We start from the raw sequence: 25,658 nt of genomic DNA on the forward strand, positions 1-25,658 counted from the left end.
CCCTTGCTGTTTTGTGTTCTGCTCCAAAGCTATGGCCAGTGAGCCAAAAATTCTAGCACTTTCTCCTCCCCACCAAACTCCTCTGCATTTAAGAAGCTAGTTGGCAAAATGAAGTCAATCTATGAATCAAGCCTGCATTCAGTCTGTCACTAAGTAGGCATAGCACATTACTGCTAAAGTTCTCCAAAACATTACCCACCCAAAAATCTTTAAAAAAAAAAAAAAAGCATCTTCAGATATCTGAAAAATGAAGCCAAAAGATCAACTATATAGTTATATATAGTTATTCCATAATATAGAGAAAGAATTTATAAACTATATAGAAAATACCTCCTATATTAAGAGTGGGTTAACAGGGAGATGCATGTATATTTTATTTATGTATATAAATAACATATATATGTTATAATACATATAAATACACACACATATACATAAACTATTAAGGGAGAAACATGAAAATGATGAGCTACAGCATAACCTACAAAACACAAATGGCTGCATTTCTGGAAAGAGGGGCAGAGTTTAATTATACCACAGAACAGTATCCTCCTCAGCTTCTCAGAATCAGCTGCCGTCAGGGACCAAGAGAATTTCATATAGAAATATACTATGCAGAACTAAGGTTATTTTCAAGTCTAATTAGTTGGTCTCAAATTCCATCATACCCATAAAAATCTTCCATGACTTCCTCATAGCCACTCTTCCAATGAAAGCATCCACCCCTCTAGGTGATAAAGAAAATTTAATCTGTATTTGTTGAAGTTTCTTTCATTTGCCTCTAAGTTCATAATACACTAATCTGCATAACTTGCACAACCTTCTAGAAGTAGAAACATGACTTGCATAGCACCTTAATTGTACAAGTACAGAAAAAAAAGCTTCTAATAATTAGAACAGTGTCTCATATACAGTAGGTATTCAGTAAATGAATAAAGGAATTAATTCTAATGAATATTACTATCTCCCCCCATAAAGATACATATATTAAAGGGGCTCCAAAAACCCTTTTTTTTTTTTTTTTTTTTTTTGAGATAGAGTCTCATTCTGTCACGCAGGCTGGAGTGCAATTGTGCAATATTGGCTCACTGCAGCCTCTGCCTCCCAGGTTCAAGTTATTCTCCTGCCTCAGCCTCCCGAGAAGCACCCGCCACCATGCCCCGCATTTTTTTTTTTTTTTTGTATCTTTTACTGGAGACGGGTTTCACCATATTGGCCAGGCTGGTCTCGAACTGCTGACCTCAGATAATCCACCTGCCTCAGCCTCCCGAAGTTCCCGGATTACAGGTGTGAGCCACCACGCCTGGCCCAAAAATCCTCACTTTTCTCTAGACAGCTAATGACGGGGCAATGCCATAAATACAACATGATGATCAAGTCTCTTCCTCTCTCTCTCTCTCTCTCTCTCCCTCACCTTCTCTCTCATACTCTCTCACTGCTCTCTCTCACACACTCTCACATGTCCATTCGATACCAAAACCAAATATAGAGTACTTGTTTACCCCCTTTCCCTGACTTCCTACCTTGAATAAAACCCCTAGCAGCATTTATAGCATTGCATCCCCCTAGAAATCACCTCAGGAGTTGCCCAAAGAGCAAGCTGCCATTCTAATTACATCTTCAGGAGAAAGACTTTTCCTAACTTGGGTTCCCTGGTGTTTTCTGTCTCCCCTAATGGGTATAATCAATCCCTGCAATTTATCTATAGTCCAGCCCCTGCCCATGGGCCACATACTCTTAAAATTAATAGCTCTTCGTTATTAGGCACACTTACATGTGTGAAAGTTTGGGGGCAAGACATGTTTAACTTATCTTCCACTTTGTCCTAATTAAATACTACTAGACAGGATTTTCACACAATCACTCTCTCCAATAAATATGCAAGCATCCAAAGAACACATGAAAACCAAGGCTATAAGAATCATATTCATTTCTGAGCATTATTTACTTAAGTCTAAAAAAATAGCTGGATGATATATAAAAATGTGGAGAAGCTATAGGGGGAAATGGCAACACAACAGAGTATAAATAAAATAGAATTGCAAGTCTGAAAAAACCCTGTGATGACAAAGATGGACAGAGTACAGTCCCATGTTCCTTCACAACAGGGATATACTCTGAGAAATGCATTCTTTGGCAATTTCATCATTATGCAGGCATCACAGTGTACTTACACAAACCAAGATGGTACAGCCTATTACATATCTAGGATATACGGTATGTCCTATTGCTCCGAGGCTACAAACCTGTACAACATGTTCCTGTAACAAATACTATAGGCAAATGTGAAACAATGGTAAATATTTGCATATCTAAACATAGAAAAGGTACAGTAGTCGACATTATAATCTTATGGGACCATCCATACATGCAGGTTATGGTTGACTGCAATGTCGTTTTGCAGTGCATGATATACACAGAAAACGATAGAAGACTAATCAGACATAAGTTTTAGATACACATAACCTACAAGCCATCATCAACTTGGCAGCATAACACAGGAAATGTTAACGCTGGTGTCCACTAACCACAGGGAACATGGACACTCTTCTCACTGTTAAGATACCTCTCGCTTTACCTGGCATGGAAATATCTTCTACTGTCAAAAGAAGACTGTCTCTCTCTGTTTATGCTTTTCAGTAAATGCCAGTAAATTGGACATATTTTTGACATAATTTGCTTATGCTTACTGAAATCTGTATTTAGTTATGGTCAAGAAAATGCTACTCTCGCCAGACACGGTGGCTCACGCCTTTAATCCCAGCACTTTGGAAGGCCAAGGTGGGCAGATCACCTGATGTCAGGAGTTTGAGACCAGCCTGGCCAACATGGTGAAACCCTATCTCTACTAAAAATACAAAAAATTAGCCAGGTCTGGGGATGGGCGCCTGTAATCGTAGCTACTTGGGAGGCTGAGGCAGGAGAATCACCTGAACCCAGGAGGCAGAGGTTGCAGTAGGCTGAGATCGTGCCACTGCACTCCAGGCTGGGGGACAGAGTGAGACTCTGTCTCAAAAAAAAAAAAAAAAAAAAAAAAACGCTATTCTCTCAAGAACTCAATTATAAACTCATTAACTACTGTATCTGAGAAAAAAAAAGATTAATTGCTTACAATTAAATATATTTATAAGTAAATGGATGACTATTAATATATTGTTAATAACTATTAAAATACAATGGAAAAGCCTATATTACGTTAAACACAGCCAGAATCTTTTTATGTATCCAAGAAGTCTCTGCCTATGTGATTTAGGAACTTTTTCTTTCAGAACCATGCTCTCATCTCCCCTCTGTCACAATTGGATTAAATGGATCTTTCCTGAGAGCTGAGACACAGCCACACTTAACAGCAGCACACTGGCTGCCCCAGCAAAGGAGCAAATGACTCATAGCACCTGCTGGTTTGAACTCAACCCTTGTACTACATTAGCTCTTATGACCTACTGGAATCAAAATCAGAAATCAGGAAAACAAACAACATGCAAAATATAAATAGGAATACAAGTGAGAAGTCAGAAAGAAATACAGAAATAAAAATCACAATTCTGAAGCTTCATTGTTCAAGACATTCCAACAAAACTGACAAATAAGTTCAATTTTGGAAAACCATTTCTAATAGTATATTCCAGTCGTTTCACTATTAACAAATTATGGGGCTTCCTATCTTGAGATAATGGAAGAGTCAGGTTCACACTAGAAGTGAGAAGATCATGAAGATGACACTCTTTTTTTTTTTTTTTTTTTTTTTGAGACAGAGTTTCGCTCTGTTGCCAGGCTGCAGTGCAGTGCCGTGATCTTGGCTCACTGCAATCTCCGCCTCCCAGGTTCAAGCAATTCCCCTGCCTCAGCCACCCAAGTAGCTGGGACTACAGGCGCACCCCACCACGCCCGGCTAACTTTTTATATTTTAGTAGAGACAAGGTTTCACCATGTTGGCCAGATGATCTCTACCTCCTGACCTTGTGATCAGCCCACCTCAGCCTCCCAAAGTGCTGGGATTACAGGCGTGAGCCACTGCGTGATGGCACTCTTTTTACAGCTGGCCACAGAACAGTAAGCAAGAGAGCTATTAACCAACACACAGTAAGGAGAAAAGACAATGATTGATAGGATCATAAGAGAAGAAAATAACAATCTTAATTTTCAGCTGGACACGGTGGTTCATGCCTGTAATCCCAGCACTTTGGGAGGCTGAGGCGGGCATATCACTTGAGGTCAGGAGTTCGAGACCAGTTGGCAACCACGGTGAAACCCCATCTCTACTAAAAATACAAAAATTAGCCAAGCATGGTGGTGCGCACCTGTAATCCCAGCTACTCAGGAGAATCGCTGGAACTCAGGAGGCAAAGGTTGCAGTGAGCCAAGATCGCACCACTGAATGCCAGCCTGGTCTCAAAAAAAAAAAAAAGAAAAAAGAAAAAAAAAATCTTAATATTCTTCATTGGCTAACTTCATATACCAAGCCTACTTTTAGAGGAAAGAGGCTGAATAATCACATACCCCTAAAGCAGTACCCCTGGAAAAAGTCACTTTGGGAACATAAGAAGTTGGCTTTCTTTAAAATGGAAAATGTTTCTCTGTTTCATAAACAAAGAAGGCCTAAAACACTACTCCAAGGAAGACCATTAAAATGCTGGATTCACCTAGAACTAAAATTAACATTTTTAAGCTGGAATTCAAAGGAAAAAAAGCACATATATAGTCTGACTTTTATCGCTTTTCCAATTCCTAATACAAGATTTTTTAAATCCTATGTGATGCAATACAATTTAATAAGATTCCAGTTGTGCTAAATATAACTCCAAATGTTACTTTTAAAGTGCATTGAAAGGAATGGTCTAGCACAAATTCGAATATATGAACTTCACAGTAATGTAAACTGGTCATTCCAGCCTTTTCTTTTTTGAAAATTAGTCACTAGTAATCAAAAAAATTTTAAGGTACATTACACCTAGTCTCTCTCAATTCATAGTTTCTACTTCAGTAACTTAATTATGATTTACTATACATCTATAATATATAGCGCATCACTGTGGCATGACATTTAAACCACAATGTTCACACTGTATAAGTGCACATAGCTATGTGTCTTCCCATATATACCCAAATATGTTTTTGGCTCTAGTTGAATATAATAATGAGAAGAGTGTCTCTTGTTAATCGTATAAACAAAAGAGCTGGAGCCTTAAAAAAAAAAAAAAAAAAAAAAAAACGAGCATTTTGACCAGTAGAAAAGGAACAGGAGGATAATCCCACACAGAAAGATGTGAACAAAGTCAGAGAACCATAAGGCACATCTCAGGAATCTAGCACAGCAAAAGGCTCCGTGCAAAAAGGAAAGGAGAAAAAAATAGCCTAGAAGGCTAGGCTGAGTTCAACCATCAAGGGCTTTCAATACCAAAGTTCACAGATTTTAAGCTTCATTCTCCAGGCAACAGTCAACAGAGGATTTTAAGCAGAAGGAGTGACCATTATAAACGGTGCCAAATATGGCATTTCCACAGATAAGAAACTGTAAATTTTACATAACATTTCCTTTGGCTTTGCTATTTATAACTCTTAACTATTAAAATACAGGCTGGCCGAGTGCAGTGGCTCACCCCTGTAATCCCAGCACTTTGGGAGGCTGAGGCGGGTGGATCACGAGGTCAGGAGATCGAGATCATCCTGGCTAACACGGTGAAACCCCGTCTCTACTAAAAATACAAAAAATTAGCCAGGTATGGTGGCAGGCGCCTATAGTCCCAGCTACTCGGGAGGCTGGGGCAGGAGAATGGTGTGAACCTGGGAGGAGGAGTTTGCAGTGAGCCGAGATTGCACCACTGGACTCCAGCCTGGGTGACAGAGCGAGACTCCGTCTCAAAAAATAAAATAAAATAAAATAAAATAAAATAAAATAAAATAAAATAAAATAAAATACGGGCTGAGATGTCAACATCATGGCTATCAGCACTCAACATTTCTTTTCTCAAGACAATTAAAAATCCACATTTCCTTGCTTAGCATAAACTTTCTAGAAAGGCTCTTTGTCTTTCTGCCCCATTTTATCTAAAATAAATAGCACAAACCAGAGGAAAAGAGTCTTTTCTAACATTTGTTCGATCTAAAAGCTAAATCCAGCATGTAGGATATACTTACTTTATTGCTATACATGATTGGCTCTCTTCTTCACTCCAGGAGGCTATTTTTGATTTGTTGGACATATAAGCAAGGAGGAAAGAGTGGGAACAATTTCTCAGAGCCCCCAGGATACTTATTCATATAAGTTTACTCCAACTTCCCCTTCACTTTTCCCAAATAAATTCTTCTTGATGACTATAATTATTAGTTTTGTTATATTAACAGAATTTGAAAGCTTTTTCCAGTGGTTTTTACTTAGACTGTAACTCTGTTCCCAGTGTCCAGTCTAGGTTTTCTCATTTGTTTAAAATATTTATCCAGCTGCATTAACTCTCAAAAGCCTGTAAGTCCTAAAGACTACTAAAGCAACAATTGTACCTAAAGATAACCCCAACAATACCACTGCTCATCCCTGCTCCCATGCCAACTTAAAAGCAGAAAGAATATGGAGTTCCTAGGAATATAATAAACATCTTGTTGCCCTGGTGCCTACACAGCTCACTCTTGAACTTCAAGTAAAAGGTAAGAAACAGAAAAAGGGGAAACAGGCCGGGCGTGGTGGCTCACGCCTGAAATCCCAGCACTTTGGGAATTGGAGAGGGGAGGATCACTTAAGGCCAGGAGTTCAAGACCAGCCTGACCAACATGGTGAAACCCCATCTCTAACAAAAACACAAAAATTAGCCAGGCATAGTGGTGCGCACCTGCAGTCCCAGCTACTCAGGAGGTGAGGCACAAGAATCACTTGAACCTAGGAGGCGGAAGTTGCAGTGAGCTGAGATCGCACCACGTCAATCCAGCCCAGGCAACAGAGCAAGATACCATCTCCGAAAAAAAAAAAAAGAAAGAAAAGGCAAGAAAAAGGGAAAATAACGCCAACTTTCCTTCTAAGGAATTCATATACGGCTGCTTCCCTTACCCCTCCTTTTACATTTTAAATTATCGATCCATTACAACTAGACTATATGCTATTTTAAAGTCCAGGGCCCAGGCCTAGTAATGGGCATTTTACACAGAAGGTACAGAATAATAATTTTTTGAAACAAGTATTTCTTGAATTAAGGTTTCTGCTCATCTATTATTACCACTTTTATTCCTATAATGTTAAAGTTTCTGCTATTAACATTAGTGACTTCTATTCTTTCTTCCCGACCTCAAAGACACTAACATATCCAAGAATGAAAACTCATGACTGGAGAGTTTGAATTACACAACTACTATGGTACCAACAACTACTACAGTATCAAACAGAAGTTTAGAGAAAGTAAGTTTAGAGTCATATTAAAGAAAAATGTTTGTGGCCATTTAGAGTTTAAACCACAATTCATATGCCCCACATGCTTCACTAACAAGACTAGAAAGCTTTTGGGAACACTGTAGTGAAGTATAAACAGTCTTATATAAACTTTTTTTAAACATTGAAAGCGACCAGCCTGTGAAAGCTCTTTTAGCAAATGCTAACACATTTTTCCTAGCACTACCATCTCAAACACCAAACAGCTTTATGGTGACAGCAAGCGGCAATGTCCAAGATTGTCCACCATTTAAACTGCTAAATGCCTGGCCCAAAAAAATCATCAAAAGGGCACTACTGAGCTAAGGCAAAGGAAGCATATTAATACATCTCTTTACTGACAAAATGTTATAGATGTACATGAGAGAAACACAGCATTTAAGTAATCAAAATCCTAAGCAAACATTTACTAAGATAATAATGGCAGGAGGAGGTGTGGCTCAGTTTTTGTTTACGATCTATTTACTAAAGCAGCTTAGCAACATCTATCCTAAACATATCCAGAAGGCAAGTGTTGGTCATAATCCTTCTTTCCTAATAAGCATAAAAGGCCAACCCTTGGTCTCTGGGGGATATAACAGAACCATCTGGGGAAAAACAAAAGATGTCTGGGTTAGAAGGAAATATTTTCCTAAGAATGCAACAATTTTTTCCACTCTCATTTTCTTTTAGGACTAAGCCTTTAGACAAGGGTACTAGGCAGCAGCAGTCAGGGCATTACTGTTTAATTATCTGATAATCCAAACCTTGGAGCTGAAGGTAAATCTGAGCACGCAGAATGATTTGTAACAGCCCAGCTAACTTTGACTGTCACCAGCCAGATCAACTACAGAAAAGAATAAAGGCTCATGAAGCAAATCAGTCTTCCAATGGCAAAAAAGTCCATATATCCAACGTTCATGAATACGCAAATCTGCCAATACAAAGGGTTTTAAACACTTAAATTGTTTATACTAATTTACTAAGTTACTTTTGAAAAATTTTTAAGTATTAATTTGTGTTGATTTACAAAACAAGAATTTTTTTTTGCACCAATGTCACTAGCCAAGAAACAAGTGCTTACAACTGTTTTAATAGAGCAACATATACTCATTGTAGAAACTAAAATTAAATAAAGAAGTACATAACATGGGAAATGACAGTCTCCTATCCCATCCCCTAGAGACAACCACTATTAACACTTTAAACCCCGGTATTCTGCAACGTTCTGTGATTACAAAATATTAATATCAAGGTTGAAAATCCACAAAGATATTCTATATAATTAGGTACCTTTTCCACCCCTATACCCAACTAGTGAAACTAAAATAGTCTACAATGTCCCTGCCAAGTGTTCATCCAGCTTCTGCTTGAACAAATCCTGTGATATAGATCTGATTACCTCGCAAGGTAGTCCACTCTACCTTACAACAGCTTTATTTTAATACTAAGTGGCTAGTTACCTTCCCATTAGATCATTCTGGTTTCCCTCTTGAATATGCCTTTGTTTTTAAATGCTTACCATTAAAGTAAGGTACCTAGACATGAACACAATACTTTGGGACAATTATAGTCCTCATTCTGGACATCACGCTTCTATTAATAGAGCCCAGATCGCACTGTGGACTCATGATGAACATGCTGTCAAGTGAAACCCTCCAGGTATTTTTCATATTACCTGCTATTAAACCACATCACATCCATTTACAATAACACTAACTTTTTAAATCATATATGGGATTTTGCACTTATCAATGTTGAATACGTTTTAATCAATTAAGTCAATTCTTTCAGTCTGATAACTATTTTCAATCTCTAGTCTGAAAAAAAACCCAAGACACTTTAATAATACAATTTATTTTCATTGCCAATTCCAGGTCGTATATGGATTTGCAAAGCAAGTCTAAATATTCTATCCATGTCATTAATAAAAATGCTGAACACTGAAATACTACTCAGCTATCAAAAAAAAAAATTCTGATACATGATACAATATAGACGATTTTTTTTTTTAAAGACAATCGCACTCTGTCACCCAGCCTGCACTGCAGTGGCCTGATCACAGCTCACTGAAACCTCAACCTTCTGAGCTCAGGCAATACAGCCTCAGCCTCCCTAGTAGCTGGGACTGCAGGTGTGCACCACGACACCCAATTAATTTTTTTTTAATTATTTGTAGAGACGGGGTCATGCCTGTAATGCCAATACTTTGGGAGGTCGAGGTGGGAGAATAGCTTGAGCCAGGAGTTCAAGACTAGCCTGGGCAACATAGTGAGACCTGTCTCTACAAAAAAAAAAAAAAAAAATTTTATTAGCTAGGCATGGTGTCACACGCCTTTGGTCCTAGCTACTTGGGAGGCTGAGGTGGGAGGACTGCTTGAGCCTAGGAGGTCAAAGCTGCAGTGAGCCATGATGAGGCCACCAAGCTCCAGCCTGGGTGACAGAGTGACCCTGTCTCAAAAAAACAGTTATTGTTTATAAGGAAATTATTAAAACCTTGGTTCACTATCCAATATCTTAACTTTAAATTTTCAAATATTTCAAAATTAGTAAGTATTACAATGCCTAAAGCACAGCGTAGTCCAACAGAATATGTGAGCCACATATATAATTTTAACTAGGCCAGTAGTCACATTCATAAGACAAAGACAAAATTAATTTTAATAACATTTTACTTAATACAATATACAGGAAATATTATTGCAACATATAAATAATCCAATGTGTATTTTATACTTGTAGTACATAGCAGTTTGGACTATACACACCTCAAGTCACATGTGGCCAGTGACTAAATGTCCATTTTAGATCTCAGTGAAGCAAGGAAGAATTTCTTTCTTTCTTTTTTAGAAACAGGATCTTGCTCCATCGCCCAGGCAGGAGTGCAGTGGCTCGATCATGGCCCACTGCAGCCTCGAACTCCTGGCCTCAAGGGATCCTCCTGCCTCAGCCTCCCAAAGTGCTAGAATTACAGGTGTGAGCAACCACACCCAATCAGGAATTTCTTTTGTAGTATTCATCAGTTTTTATAGACTCTGCTTCTAGTTCTTACTTATAATTTCCAATTAACATAATTATTATTTACTTCTGAGGAATTTTTCTTTCCTTCTTAGACCACATTCCCTTTAAAGTTTCTGTTAACAGACTCCTACTATAATTTTCTGAATTTTAAAAAAATTACTTTTGAAATAATTTTTCCAAATTTTCTCCAATAAGCATATTGTACCATCATAATAAAAAGTTAATTCTTTAAAACAAACAAAAAAAGCAGGCACAGGTTTACTGTATCTACCTTCTGTGAAATTAAATTACCAGAAAGGCTTGTCAAGACTGAGTAGATGCTGCAAGTTAAGCTATATAAAATTATCTAAGTTTTCCTTAAAAAAAAAATGCATATATATATGTGTGTATTTGAAACATATATATCAGGTACCATCAACAGAGTACTCATTATGTGCCAAGCACTGCCCTAAATGCTTTTCACACGTTGGTTCATTTTATCTTCACAACAACCTTACAAGATTTCCCTTTTTTTAGACATGGGGGTCTGGCTGTGTTGCCCAGGCTGGACTCGAATTCCTGGGCTCAAGCAATCCTCCTGCCTCAGTACAAGATAGTTTTTTGTTGTTGTTGTTTTTGAGACAGACAGAGTCTCACCCTGTCACCCAGGATGGAGTGCAGTGGCACGATCTCAGCCCACTGCAACCTCTGCCTTCCGGGTTCAAGCAACTCTGCTGCCTCAGCCTCCCAAGTAACTGGGATTACAAGCACGCGCCACCACACCCTGCTAATTTTTGTATCTTTAGTAGAGATGGGGTTTCACCATGTTGGCTAGGCTGGTCTTGAACTCCTGACCTCGTGATCCACCCGCCTCGGCCTTCCAAAGTGCTGAGATTACAGGCGTGAGCCACCGCGCACAGCCTCAAGATATATTTAATCCATCCCATTTTACAGATGAAGACTGAAGTTTACAGAGATTAATTCCCTTGTCCAAGGTCACTCAAAGAGGAAAGGGAGAGTTAAAATTTGATCTGAAATTCAGTCTGGCACCAAAACCTGTGCTTTTTCTAACCTTCTCTACCTTTCTTTCAGCACTATTATTTTCTTCCATTTAATATTAATCTGACATAAATGCTCTTACTGAAAGATTATGTTAACCTCACTAAATGTAGAAAAAGCACTCAAAAGGGCCATTTTCATCTCATGGATGCCCTCGCCTATCATTTAATCAAGGTAAGAATATATTCAGTAGCTTTCATTTGCTGCTACAAAAGTTGGTACACCATAGCTACATGATCTAGTTAAACCAATTATGAATTCTTTAAACCCAAATTTCTGGTGAGGAAAGGTAAAACAAATACATAATCAACATGTTATGTACAAAACTGTACAAAACTAAGCACAGGTGTTTCTTATATTCCTGATGAGGAAGTGTGCTTAAGGAGCATACCAGAAACCAAGGGCAGTTTGACACACTCAGAAGTTATAGATTACCTGCTCAATCAAATTCCCACAGGAATTCTAGAGCTTTAATTCGGTTCACCAGATCCTATCATGTTTGATCTACATTAGCAGTGCTTTATAATTTCTTTCACATATCTGTCTGTTCGCATCAACAGTCTCCATCTCATTTTCTTAAGAATTATAGTTTAATCTCTTGCTGACCAGCATTTATAATAACTGAAGGATACTGAAAAGGGCACAAAACTGCCTTGTTTGAAAAAATATTCTAAGAGTTATCAAATAGATGAACTAAATGAATAGATGCCAGATTCATAATGAATTAAAAAGGAGCTTTAAAAAGGCATCCTTACTCTTACAACAGAAAGACAACCCAATTTAAAAATGGGCTAAAGTGCTGAATAGGTATTTCTCCAAAGACACACTGAACATCATCTGTCATTATGGAAAGCAAAGCAAAACCACAATGAGATGCCACTTCACATCCACTAGGATGGCTAAAATAAAAAAGACATGAACAAGTGCTGACAAGGAGACAGGGCAATTGGAACCCTCATACATTGTTAGTGGGATTTAAAAATGGTAGAGCCACTTTGGGAAATGTTAATAGTTTAGCAGTTCCTCAACAAGTTAACCACAGGATTACCCTGTCTCAGCAATTCTACTCAAAGGTATATACCCAAGAGAAATAAAAATATTTGTCCAAATATTTGTCCAACCTGTACACAAATGTTCATAACAGCATTATTCATAATAGTAAAAAAAACCCACCCAAATGTCTATAAACTGATGAATGGATATTTATATCATTATTGTTTAGCAATAAACAGGAATAAAATGTCAAAACATCCTACAACATGAATGAACCCCAAAAACATTATGTTAAGTCAAAGAAATTAGTCACAAAAGGCCAAGTATTATATGATTCCATTCAAATGAAATGTCCAGAAGAGGAAAATCTATAGAAATAAGAAAGATTAGTGATGGCCACAGGCTGGGTATAGAGGGGAATAGACAGTGATTGCTAAACATGGGTTGTTGGGTTTTTCTTTTTTTTTTCCTGCAGTGATGGAAACATTCTGGAATCAGATATTAGTGATAGTCACAGTTGCAGAATTCTGTGACTACTTTAAAACCATTGAATTGTGGCCGGGCGCGGTGGCTCAAGCCTGTAATCCCAGCACTTTGGGAGGCCGAGATGGGCGGATCACGAGGTCAGGAGATCAAGACCATTCTGGCTAACACAGTGAAACCCCGTCTCTACTAAAAATACAAAAAAAAAAAACTAGCCGGGCGAGGTGGCAGGCGCTTGTAGTTCCAGCTACTCAGGAGGCTGAGGCAGGAGAATGGCGTGAACCCGGGAGGCGGAGCTTGCAGTAAGCTGAGATCCGGCCACTGCACTCCAGCCTGGGCAACAGAGCCAGACTCCGTCTCAAAAAAAAAAAAAAAAAAAAAAAAAACCCACTGAATTGTATACTTTAAAAGGGTGAACGTTATGCTATGTGAACTGGATCTCAATAAAGCTGCTGCTTTAAAAAAGGAAATTCCTACTCTTTGACACTGAAGTTAAGGACAGCTACAGCTTTCCAATATCCATTCCTTGGGCACTCAGTGGCAAGATATCTACAATAAAAGCATCTAAATCTGAACAAGTGGAGTTAGCTTCCATTTTCTCACAGGCTTGATCTCTACCCATCCTTTTTTTTTTTTTTTTTTTTTTTTTTTTTTCTGGCCACTTAAAAAGGATGAGGCAGGCAGGTGTTGTGGCTCACACCTATAATCCAGTGCTTTGGGAGGCTGAGGATCACTTGAGACCAATTCAAAACCAGCCTGGCCAATATAGTGAGACCACATCCCTACTAAGAAGAATTTTTTTAAAAAAATTAACTAGGGCCGGGTGTGATGGCTCACGCCTGTAATCCCAACACTTTGGGAGGCCAAGGCAGGTGGATCCCTTGAGCCTAGGAGTTTGAGACTAGCCCGGACAACATGGCGAAACTCCATCTCTCTAAAAATATAATAATTTTTTAAAAATCGACTGGCTTAAGGCTAATCAGAACTCACACCTGAAACCTTCAGAAATCATACTGCTGGTGCACAATGGGGAAAAGTTGTTGCAGAATCAACCACTGCATGGCTCACAGTGCATTGCTGCATACTTAATCTTATCTGATCTTACAAAAGAAGTATTAGAAAGATCCAAATGATATACACATGGGAAAAGGGATTTTGTCTTCTCATTTTAAAACTATGTTAAAGCTTTCTGCCTATTTAGGATAAAGAGGTCATATTCAGAGACTGTTCACATGTATGCATTCTCAGCAAAACATCTACAGGGTGTGGTCATCAGATATTATTTAAAAGGACCAATAAGCCAGGCACGGTGGCTCACACCTGTAATCCCAGCACTTTGGGAGGCCGAGGCGGGCACATCACCTGAAGTCAGGAGTTCGAGACCAGCCTGGGCAACATGGCGAAACCCCATATCTACTAAAAATACAAAAATTAGCTGGGCATGGTGGCACGTGCCTGTAATCCCAGCTACCCAGGAGGCTGAGGCAGGAGAATTGCCTGAACCCGGGAAGCGGATAGGTGCTGCACTCTAGCCTAGGTGACAGAGTGAGACTCCGTCTCAAAAAAAAAAAGGACCAATAGGAGAACAAATTTTAAAAGAATGCTAAAGGCTGGGCATGGTGGCTCATCCCTGTAATCCCAGCACTTTGGGAGGTCAAGGCAAGTGAATTACTTTAGGTCAGGAGTTCGATACCAGCCTGGCCAACATGGTGAAACCCCATCTCTACTCAAAATACAAAAAATTAGCCAGGTGTGGTGGTGAACACCTGTAGTCCCAGCTACTAGGGAGGCAGAGGCAGGAGAATCACTTGAACTCCGGAGGCAGAGGTTAACGGTGAGCCAAGATCACGCCACTGCACTCCCGCCTGGATGACACAGCCAGACACTGTCTCAAAAAAAAAAAAAAAAAAAAAAAAGAATGCTGAAGAGAGACACAGCAATGGTTCTTAAGCACAGGTGATATTTGGTAAAGTCTAAAGACATTTTTGGCTATCAGCTAGGGAGGGAAGCGCTACCCGCACCTAGTGGATAGAGGACAGGGATGCTACTAAACATCTTACAATGCACAAGAGAACCTCTCAATGATCTGAAACAAAGTATCAGACATGCCAAGGTTGAGTAACTCTGAGTACTACCACCTACAGTCCTGTTAGTGCATCTAAAGTCCAAATACTACTCCACAGTATGAAAGTATTAATCTATTTGTTCTAGTGTGAGAAGCTGAGTTTCACAAATGAAAAAGAGTGAGCAAGAAGCAGAAACCACTTTAATCAGAGTGGTTACTGTTCTAACATTCCAAAAGCAAATTTATCTCATGTGTTTGTGGGACTGATTTCTTTTTTAAAAGGAATATAAAAAGCAGTTTCCTTTTTTTCTCTTTTGAGGCAGAGTCTTGCTCTATCACCTAGGCTAGAGTGCAGTGACGCAATCTCGGCTCATGGCAGCCTCTGCTTCCTAGGTTCAAGTAATTCTCCTGCCTCAGCCTCCCGAGTAGCTGGGATTACAGGCGCATGCCACCATGCCCAGCTAAATTTTTTTTGTATTTTTAGGAGAGATGGCGTTTCTCCATGTTGGTCAGGCTGGTCTCGAACTCCTGACCTCAGGTGATCCACCCGCCTTGGCTTCCCAAAGTGCTGGGATTACAGGCATGAACCACCGCGGCCGGCCTAAAATACAGTTTTCTATCACTTTACTATATAATGCTATTCTTTAATAGGAAAGATCTATCAGTGTACATTTAGGTTTAGAGCCTTTTGGTATTTTGAAGCAGTCCTAAAAGCTAGCACAATACAAGTAACTGCAACCATAATACACTGTTCCTGGATACCAAGGTAAGAAGAATGAAGAAGCAATTCTTTTCAAGGCCCACCAGATTTGGACACTAGAATAAAAACAGGCTTCATTCCTCTACTCACTAGAAACATAGTCTTTCTAGTATTTATCTTTGCTAGATCCCTCATGTTATTCTCCTCCTAAACAAATATACAAATAATTTTAGTCCCTCCATGGTATCCAATAGTTCATGGGGTTTAATAACACAGGAATGCCTTTCTTATCCATATACCTATAATTTCATCCCTACTCTCAACAAGTCATTCTCAGAGTAGGAAAGGAAATAAGCAGAGTGTCCTCAAACTTATGTTAAAACAGAACCTTCTCCCCAGTGTTATCTCATACTATACTCCCTCTCATTCCCACACTCCCACCACATTAGCCATCCTGCTACTCTTTCCTGTTGTAAGTATAAGACCATATAATATCCATGCCCTAAACCCCCAACCCAATCTCAAACCAGGGGCTTTTCACTTGTTCCCTCTACTGAAATACTCTTCACCCATATCTTTTTTTTTTAATGTAATACTGTTTATTTAACTTCAAAAACATTTCAGCATTCTAAACATACAAAAAATAATAATAATAACAGAACGTTGCAAATCATGTTTAAGTACAGGAGGTTCTTGAACTTTCATTGATGCAGTGGCTCTTTGCTTTGCTGACAATGAAGAGTTCTACAGTTTGTTTAAAAACAAAGTTTAAAAACTATCGCACTTAAAAAAAAAAATTATCATGCCAGCTGACCCCCCTTTGTCCACAGCTAAGATGGCAGCAGAACGCTATGTCACTATATACAGAAACAAGACAACCTGAAGCTAAATGGATGCCCCCTGCAGAGTCAACAGGTTCAGCCTCACAGTGCACACCCTGAGCTACAGCCTCTCCAAAAGGCATCTTCCCCACAGCCTCAACGCCGAGCAAGGAGCATCAAGAGTTTGTCTCGATTGTTTTGTTCTTTTTACAAACTATAGATATATACAGTTGAAAACTCAGGATTTCTAGCCAATAACCATAGTTAACACCACCTTACAAACTTAAAAAAAAAAAAAAAAAAAAAAAAGCCAGAAACATCTTTAAATGCCTTGTCACACCAACAGCAAAGTGCACAGAGTGAGGAGAACAAGAAGAGGGTCTTTTCATTTTAAAAATGTTTGGAAATATGTACAACTTTGATACAGTTTCAGGGTGCTCCAGACACCCATGGCCACTTCATGTAAACCAATGACAATTTCTAGAGCACTTTGAGAGACTACAATATGATCATGATCAAATTTTGTAATTAAACCTAGTGAAGGCAACAGACACTTCTCAAATAAGAGATGTGTCAATTATCGTGCTCCCCTAAGTATTCACAAGGAGACAGATAAACAGTTTCTTTATTCATCCTCCTCCTCCTCCTCCTCCTCTTCTTCCTCCTCCTCTTCTTCATCTTTCTCTTCCACCTTTTTCCAGGCAACTTTAGCAGGACCCTTTGCACCATCAAACTTTCCTTTTGACTTAAAGTCAGCAACATCCTTCTCATACTTCTCCTTCAGCTTTGCTGCCTTAGTGATGTAAGGCTGCTTTTCACTGTCATTTAAATTCTTCCACATCTCACCCAGCTTTTTTGCCACATCTCCAATAGAGATGCCGGGGTTTGTGGATTTGATCTTGGGGCGGAATTCTGAACAGAACAGGAAGAATCCAGACGGCGGCCTTTTGGGAGCATCAGGATCCTTCTTCTTCTTGCCTCCCTTAGCTGGTCCATAATCCTTCATTTCCCGATCATAGCACACTTTATCCGCCTTTGCCATTTCATCAAATTTAGATTTCTCTTTCCCAGACATCATCTTCTACCTCTCAGAGCACTTCTTGGAAACTTCTGCAAAATTGACAGGGACCTCTGGGTTTTTCTTCTTATGTTCTTCTCTGCACATCTGCACAAAGAAGGCATAAGCAGACATCTTGCCCTTTGGTTTCTTGAGGTCACCTTTAGCCATCCTGACTGTATTGTTCCTCTTCACCCGTATCTTTACATGGATTTCTCCTTGTCATATATGTCTCAGCTTAAGTATCATGAACTTAGAGAAATCTTCTCTGACTACTCAAATCTAAATTAATCCTCCAATCACTCCACTGTATCAAATTTCCCATAGTTTATTAATAATCGACTAGTTAAGTATTCAGTACCTTTAAACAGCCTTTCTTGTTTGGCGAATTTCTCATCCCTTAAATCCTACCTCCTCAAAATAAAAGTCAGAAATTCAGTTACCCATCCTCTCTTGCAAACCGGGAGCAGGTAATTGACCTATATTATGCCAATAAAACACATTCACATGATATTCATTAGGAGGCAAGTGATATAATGGAAACGCCATGTGAAATCCATTCTAAAGAACATTTCAGAGTTATATCAGCATTCTTTCAGAAGCAGAAATAGCAGAGGTCCTAGCAGTGGCATCTCACACTCAGCACAGACAGTTACAAGTTCTAATACCTATTCCCAGTGGCAAAAGCAGTAGTCTCCAATGATTTGGTCCAGTGGTATAATTTGGGCATTTTTCCTAGCTAAGTAGACGCCAAGACTGATTCTCTGGCATCCGTGAAGATTCTGTGAGCTATCTTATTAGATTAAAAAAAAAAATTTTTTTTTTAAATTCTGCTTAAATAAACTACTGGGCTTTGCCGTTTCAACTAAGAGCTCTGATTCATTCTTCATACATTTTTTCATCAGATTCTTACTGATATTTTCTTGTTAATTATTTATTAGCTGTCTCTCCCCACAAGAATATAAAACTTCTTAAGGACAGGGACATTATCTGTCGTGTCCATTCCTATAAACCCAATATTTACCATAGTGCTTCCCATACAAGAGGCACTCAAAAAACACTTCCTACTGCTACACAAACACATACGCGGGAACCAATACGAAGAATTCAAAGTATCAGTACTCTAGGAGTTAAGATAAAAAGGATCAATGTGGTCTAGAGAAAGCAAAGAGGCTTCATGAAGGCGGTGACACTTGAGTGGAGTACTGAAAAGACAGATTGTAATCAGGAATGTAGAAAGGCAGAGATGTATCTTCGAAAGGATAAAACAAATGTCTGGCACTAGGAATGAATGCAGCAGGCAGAGAGTAAAGTGGGATTAGGGAAAAGTATGTTGGGCTCGATAGGAGATATTATCAGACATGCAAGATGAGCAAGATTATGAATGGCTCTGAATGCTAGGCTTGGGGAATGTTCCATTTGATGATGTTTCAAGAACACTAATCCTCAATGAGTATTTTCATCTGTTCTTTATTCTAGATGTTATCTGCTGTGTAAAACTACAGCAGCTACCCACACGTTCTCTACAGCATTCCCTCTCTGAGCACTGGTGCTCTATATTTATCTGTTCAAGCTGAGAGACTACAAGAGGAAGAGATTCCTATAATTAATCCTCTTGCAACCAAGTGGATACTCACTTTAAAGATAAAAATCTATTGCCAAAATGGCCTTTATTTTCCAACCGCCATCCCCAAAGCCATACATTAAAATTCGTCTCAACTCAATTTACCTTCTAGTCTATTAGAATAATTTCCAGATACTAGGCTGAGGTGGGAGGATCCTTTGATCCCAGGAGTTCAAGACCAGCCTGGCAACAAAGCAAGATCCTATCTTAAAATATATAAATAAACAAAAACAGGATAATCATTCAAGTATGAGGAAAAATATGGAAGGATATATATACGACATGGTTATCTTGGAGCAAAATGAGAAGGAGAGAGAACCAGGCAAGAAAGGAAGAAAGAAATTTGATTTTAGTTATATGAAAGGCAATATGTATGAACATATAGATTAATTTTTTTTTTTTTTTTTGAGACAGAGTTTCACTCTTGTTGCCTAGGCTGGAGCATAATGGCGTGATCTTGGCTCACTGCAACCTCCGCCTCCTGGGTTCAAGCAATTCTCCTGCCTCAGTCTCCTGAGTAGCTGAGATTACAGGTGCCCACCACCATGCCCAACTAGTTTTTGTATTTTAGTAGAGACGGGGTTTCACCATGTTGGTCAGGCTGGTCTCGAACTCCTGACCTCAGGTGATCCACCCACCTCAGCCTCCCAAAGTGTTGAGATTACAGGCGTGAGCCACCGCGCCTGGCTTACATTTCATTTAAAATATTTTTTAAACGAAAATAGTATGAGCCAGGCACAATGGCTCACAACTGTAATCCCAACACTTTCAGAGGCCCAGGTGGGAGGATCACTTGAGATCAGGAGTTAGAGACCAGCTTAGGCAACGTAGTAGGACTCCATCTCTATAAAAAAGTTTTTAAATTAGCCAGGTGTGGGGCAGGCGCAGTGGCTCACGCCTGGCCAGCACTGTGGGAGGCCAAGGCAGGCGGATCACGAAGTCAGGATATTGCAACCATCCTGGATAACACAGTGAAACCCCATTTCTACTAAAAAAGACAAAAAATTAGCCGGGCGTGGTGGCGGGCGCCTGTAGTCCCAGCTACTAGGGAGGCTGAGGCAGGAGAATGGCGTGAACCTGGGAGACGGAGCTTGCAGTGAGCCAAGATCGCACCACTGCACTCCACCCTGGGCGACAGAGTGAAACTCCGTCTCAAAAGAAAAAAAAAATTAGCCAGGTGTGGTGGTGTGTGTATGTAGACCCAGCTACTTGGAGAGGCCGAGGTGGGAGGATTCCCTGCACCCAGGAAGTCAAGGCTCAGGAGAGTAAGCCATGCTCACACCACTGCACTATAGCCTGGATGACCACAGGAGACCTTGTTTCAAAAAAATAAAAAAGTAAACACAGTATGAAAGTTATTAAAAACCAGCTAATCCAACCATCCAGATGCCCCAAAGATTCACTTATTCAACACTAAGTGCTTATTTTGTGCAATGAACTGGGAAAAAGGTTGGCATCTCCTTTCCAATAAAAAAATCTAGTACAAATAATCCATCTATTCCAAAGGATTTCCATTCCATTTTGAAGCTGATCTAATGAGAGAAAATTCTTCCATATGCTGAGCTGTAATTTGCTTCTCCATAAAGAAAAAGAATGAATCTAATCTAACCTTCATCCACATAGTTGTCTTCAAATATGTTCAAGACTAGTACTGTGTTTACTTGGCAACATTTACAGGTAGTTCCCTACTTTCATATGTAACACAGCCCTTTAAATGTGCCTAAGAGTTGAATGTCCAGATTCAGACTTAAGGGACTTAAAATGTTAAAAAGTGACAAACTTGCGGGGGGGGGGGGTAGAAATGCAGCTAAAATTACAAAGGATTAGTTTCCCTAATATACAAAGAACTCCCACAAATTACAAAGAAAAAACCAACATCTCTACAAGAGTTAAGGAACATGAGTTTTAGTTCACAGCAAAGGGAAAGACAGTACTTTTAAAAGATGCTCAATTTCACTTATACAAGAAAAACTTATTAAAGCTTCATTGAGATACCACTTTTTCACCAGTCAGAAAGTTTAGTACCACATTGTGTTGGCAAAGACGTAAGCAGATAGTAATTCTAATACATTCTACTTTGAGGAATACATTCTATAAACTCATACACAAGCAATGATGAATGCACAAGGTTATTCACCATAGCAATTAACTGTAAAAGACTGGAAACAACATACATGTGTAACAGGGAATTGATTTTTTAAAACTATACTATATCTTCTATATTAAAGAATCATAAGCTATTTCTTAACATTCTTGATGAGCAAATCTAGAGACAAAAGGATGGGCTTTCCAGTGATCTTAGAAGAATCTGACAGTTTGTGTTAAAAGTTCTCGAAGATACCATCTGAAACAGATGAACTTCTAAGGATGTTCTGAATAGCATTATTACAATTTGTGGCCATTACCTGTGAGTGTAGAAGAACATGGTCAGGGAGGTAACCTAATCTATTTGCAGAGCAACAAACTACAAAAGTCATCAGGTGAAAATGAGGAAAGAATGTTTACCTTTAAAATTCTCAAATGTACTAGGGAAAGGGAGGGTCCACTGAGAACCATCCCACTAACCCGACCAGTACTGGCCTTCGCAGGACACCATGAACCACACGGTCCAAACCGTCTTCTCTCCTGTCAACAGCGGCCAGCCCCCCACCTATGAGATGCTCAAGGAAGAGCACGAGGTAGCTGTGCTGGGGGCGCCCCACAACCCTGCTCCCCCGACGTCCACCGTGATCCACATCCGCAGCGAGACCTCCATGCCCAACCATGTTGTCTGGTTCCTGTTCAACACCCTCTTCATGACACCCCTGCTGCCTGGGCTTCATAGCATTTGCCTACTCCATGAAGTCTAGGGACAGGAAGATGGTTGGCGACCTGACTGGGGCCCAGGCCTATGCCTCCACCGCCAAGTGCCTGAACATCTGGGCCCTGATTTTGGGCATCCTCATGACCATTCCGCTCATTGTCATCCCGGTATTGATCTACCAAGCCCATCGATAGATCAGGAGACATCATTCAGGCCAGGAGCTCTGCCCATAACCTGTATCCCACGTGCTCCACCTTCCATTCCTGGTCCTGCCCCCAGAGCTGAGTCCTGTATCAGCCCTTTATCCTCACACACTTTTCTACAATGGCATTCAATAAAGTATACATGTTTCTGGTATTAAAAAAAAAAAAAAAAAAAAAAAAAAATTCTCAAATGTGCTAGCAAAAATAAAATATATTTTGAAAAGCATGTTGCTGTAATCTCAGCACTTTGGGAGGCCGAGACGGGCGGATCACGAGGTCAGGAGATCGAGACCATCCTGGCTAACACGGTGAAACCCCGTCTCTACTAAAAAATACAAAAAAACTAGCCGGGCGCGGTGGCGGGCGCCTGTAGTCCCAGCTACTCGGGAGGCTGAGGCGGGAGAATGGCATGAACCCGGGAGGCGGAGCTTGCAGTGAGCTGAGATCCGGCCACTGCACTCCAGCCTGGGCGGCAGAGCGAGACTCCGTCTCAAAAAAAAAAAAAAAAAAAAAAAAAAAAAAAGCATGTTGCAAGAACAAATTATTGTCACTCTGGAATATTATGCTGCCATTAAATATGTATGACAAGTTTGTTAAATATTTTGTATAATGCTGAGCAAAAAAAGCAAAATATAGTTACATGGGTTTTTTTCTTCCTTGAGTCATCTTCAATGGTAAGTTATATGGTTTTATGTTGTATATAAAGATGACCTATTCTTTTATCAAAGCAAGATGAATTCCATTAAAAAATGTCTAGAAGGAAATACATAAAAATGTTAACAATAGTTGTCTCTGAGTAGCACTTCTTTCTTCCATTTTTCTGTACATCTCAATTTTCTATGACAAAATATTTAGTACTTTTAAAATAGAAATTTTTAAAAAATGAGTGATTCTGAATATGTTAGAAAAAATAAGAATCATAGCATCATATATATGAACAGAAAACTAAGTTTATTAATTTAATCTCTGTTCTGACCAATTTGGTAATTTTTAAAAACTCAACTGCAAAAAAAAGACTAGAAAATAAACATTTTCTTTTTTTTAAGATGGAATCTCACTCTGTCAACCAGGCTGGAGTACACTGGCCCAATCTTGGCTCACTGCAAACTCCGCCTCCCAGGTTCACACCATTCTCCTGCCTCAGCCTCCCGAGTTGCTGGGACTACAGGCGCCCGCCACCACAACCGGCTAATCTTTTGTATCTTTAGTTGAGATGGGGTTTCACCATGTTAGCCAGGATGGTCTTGATCAATCCTGACCTCGTGATCTGCCTGCCTCGGCCTCCCAAAGTGCTGGGATTACAGGCGTGAGCCACTGCGCCTGGCCAAAAATAAACATTTTCTAAACATAACAGTAACAGAACAAAGGAAATTAAGCTTTGATAAGAAAAAGAGACTTTTTCTCCCATGATCAATAGTCTTGAGAAAAGAAATAATGCAAATTTTAGTTAAAATGTCACCCAAGAAAGTAACAAAAGGTCTCATAAAAAAAAGAAACAGACTTTGTCTCTATTTCTTAATCATCTAACAGGAAGAAGTAGCAACTTTCAGTGCAAGCTACTCTCTTCTTTGATTTATAAATCAAACTCCCCCCAAAAATGGGTTATCGAAATTAATCTTGAAAAATTAATTTTTAAAAAGTAATTATAGCTATCATGTTTTCAACTCTGGTTACACTAGACTTTTGCTTGTAAAAATAGTTAAATGTTAAAAAAAAAAAAAAGAAAGAAAAAAGTGGCAATAACTACAACTCAATCTTGTTACCTCATTGTAATGTTGGCTACGCCTAGATTAAGTCAAGCGGAAGGTTAAAGTTCCTTAGTAAAATAGAAAAGAAAAAAAACAGCTGAGATTAAGGGGAAAAGGTGGCATCTAGTTCATAAGAAGTCATATATCCTTTTTTTTTTTTTTTGATGGAGTGTCGCTCTTGTTGCCCACGCTGGAGTGCAAAGGCGCAATCTCTGCTCACTGCAATCTCCGCCTCCCAGGTTCAAGTGATTCTCCTGCCTCAGCCTCCCGAATAGCTGGGATTCAGATGCCCAAACCTTTTTTTAATTATAATAAATCAGTATGTTATACTAATTGATACATTTTAATATTTATACCAAGAATTCCTTATAAACCCAATTTATCTTTAAATAAAGTGTATAAATTCCATTGTTTCATAACTTAGCACAGATCTTCAAACCCACAATGATGTTACTGTGAGAACAATATACTACCAAATGTACACTTAACCATAAATATTGTTGTATTCCCCATAACGAGCTTAAGTGGATAGTAATTCAAGTTGCAATTACCAATAAGAGACCCAAACTGATTTGTTTACATGTTTCACAGATATTTTTGTTTCAAACAAAATGAAATGATTCTTTTTAAGTTTCAACAACAAATATAACCATTATCCCCACCCACAGATGACACTGCCTAGAAATAGCTGTAATGCATCACTACAGCAAGGCACTAGACGAGTACAAAAACACTGTAGTGTATATTAAAATCATCTCAGAACAACCAATAAAACAAAAATTTCATGTAGGGAGATCATGGAAGACCTTACTGAGAATATTAAGATTTGAGCAGAGACTTGAGAGGGATAAGAAATATGAAAACCTGCATATATTCAGGAGAAAAGCATTCTAATGATAGAAAACTGCAATGCAAAAATCCTATGAGGTAGGTGCATGTTCAGCATGTTTGAGGAATAGCAAGGAGGTCAGTATCACAAAATGGAGTGGGCAAGAGGAAAGTGGCAGCAGATGGGAGTCAGACAGGGAGCCAAATGTTCAACAGTGATGTGCTCAAGCCAATACTGGCTGGAGAGCAGATTGCTGTACATTCTAGAACTTTGAATCAGCCAGAGTGGGAGTAATTTTACCAGTAAAACAGGCAAATGCTACAAATCAGAACCTTTTCCCCCTCCAGAGAGCCAGTTTACCGTCACTACCTGTAGGCCCCTTGAAGAACTCTTGTCTTTTACTGAGTGAGATCAGAAGCTACTGGATAAGTTCCCTTCTGCCTGACGTCACCATTCCCACTGCTGAGTTATGACCACAGGTAAGAAAGAACAAAAGCAGGGAGACTAATTAGAAAGCTGTTAATATAATCTAGGTGAGATACATTGTTAACCTGAACCAAAGAGCCAGTGGTGAAACAGTGAGAAGTAATCAACTCACTGTCTCACCACTGGCTCTTTTGTTCAGGCTCTGGATACAAAGAACTATTCTGATTTGCATCAGTATGTAGCAACAATTACTAAGCTTCCTATCTAGAAATCAGTATCTAACTCTAACCTAAACATGTCATTCCTGGTTCTGAATTAAGACTGTTAGTTGGATGTATAAAGTACTTCAAGAAGCTCAAATAACCAGGAGTCTTAGATGCACGTTACATATCTTCAGTTATTAAGGGTTCTATTATCATTTCAACTGATCAACATATACATGTATTGAACATCT

At 39.2% G+C, this 25,658-nt stretch overlaps 2 protein-coding genes and 2 pseudogenes across 10 annotated transcripts in view; 2 read left to right on the plus strand and 2 right to left on the minus strand.

The window, feature by feature from the left end:
• Positions 1-25,658, plus strand: part of ASCC1 (activating signal cointegrator 1 complex subunit 1) — an 885,589-nt gene that overhangs the window by 199,508 nt on the left and 660,423 nt on the right. The gene's annotated exons all lie outside the window — the stretch shown is intronic.
• The window catches only part of MCU (mitochondrial calcium uniporter), a 209,767-nt gene that overhangs the window by 154,467 nt on the left and 29,642 nt on the right, over positions 1-25,658 (minus strand). The gene's annotated exons all lie outside the window — the stretch shown is intronic.
• Positions 1,166-19,842, minus strand: LOC126962527 (high mobility group protein B3-like; annotated as a pseudogene). Its single transcript, XR_007728715.1, has one exon. The product of XR_007728715.1 is annotated as a high mobility group protein B3-like (transcript).
• On the plus strand, positions 21,790-22,284 carry LOC126962534 (interferon-induced transmembrane protein 3-like; annotated as a pseudogene). Its single transcript, XR_007728717.1, has one exon. The product of XR_007728717.1 is annotated as an interferon-induced transmembrane protein 3-like (transcript).

The sequence above is a fragment of the Macaca thibetana genome, chromosome 9 (genome assembly GCF_024542745.1).
Source record: "Macaca thibetana thibetana isolate TM-01 chromosome 9, ASM2454274v1, whole genome shotgun sequence".
NCBI classification, from domain to species: Eukaryota; Metazoa; Chordata; class Mammalia; order Primates; family Cercopithecidae; genus Macaca; species Macaca thibetana.